Raw genomic sequence first — 417 nt, 5'->3', positions numbered from 1 at the left:
AACGTCGGCAAAGGAGAGAGTACGATACACTCTCTCTCTTTTGCGGGTCGTTCCCGTTTACTATTGTAGTCGATGGATTCGAGGGCGTTTTATGTAGTTTTTCTTCATTTTTTGACTTGATTTAAAGTTATTGTGCAAAACAACTATTTTCTAATATACAAATATTTCTAACAAACTGTTTGCTTGAAGGTTTTTAATTAAAATTAATAAATAATTAAATTTCCTAAAAAGTGGTAAACTATAAGCGTTAACCTACCAAATAACTAAACTGGCCTAATAAACTTGAATAGTTGGTGTAGTTTTTGAAATAAACAGCTAAAAACTCCTAAAACTACCATGCGCCTATCTTTTACAATGAAGACGAAGGGAAATGGGGACGGAGTTGGTGGTCACGTGAATAGAAAAAAGAATATATCA

The sequence above is a fragment of the Ciona intestinalis genome, unplaced genomic scaffold, assembly GCF_000224145.3.
Source record: "Ciona intestinalis unplaced genomic scaffold, KH HT000059.2, whole genome shotgun sequence".
Lineage (NCBI taxonomy): Eukaryota > Metazoa > Chordata > Ascidiacea > Phlebobranchia > Cionidae > Ciona > Ciona intestinalis.
Note: the sequence above shows the minus strand (reverse complement) of the source record.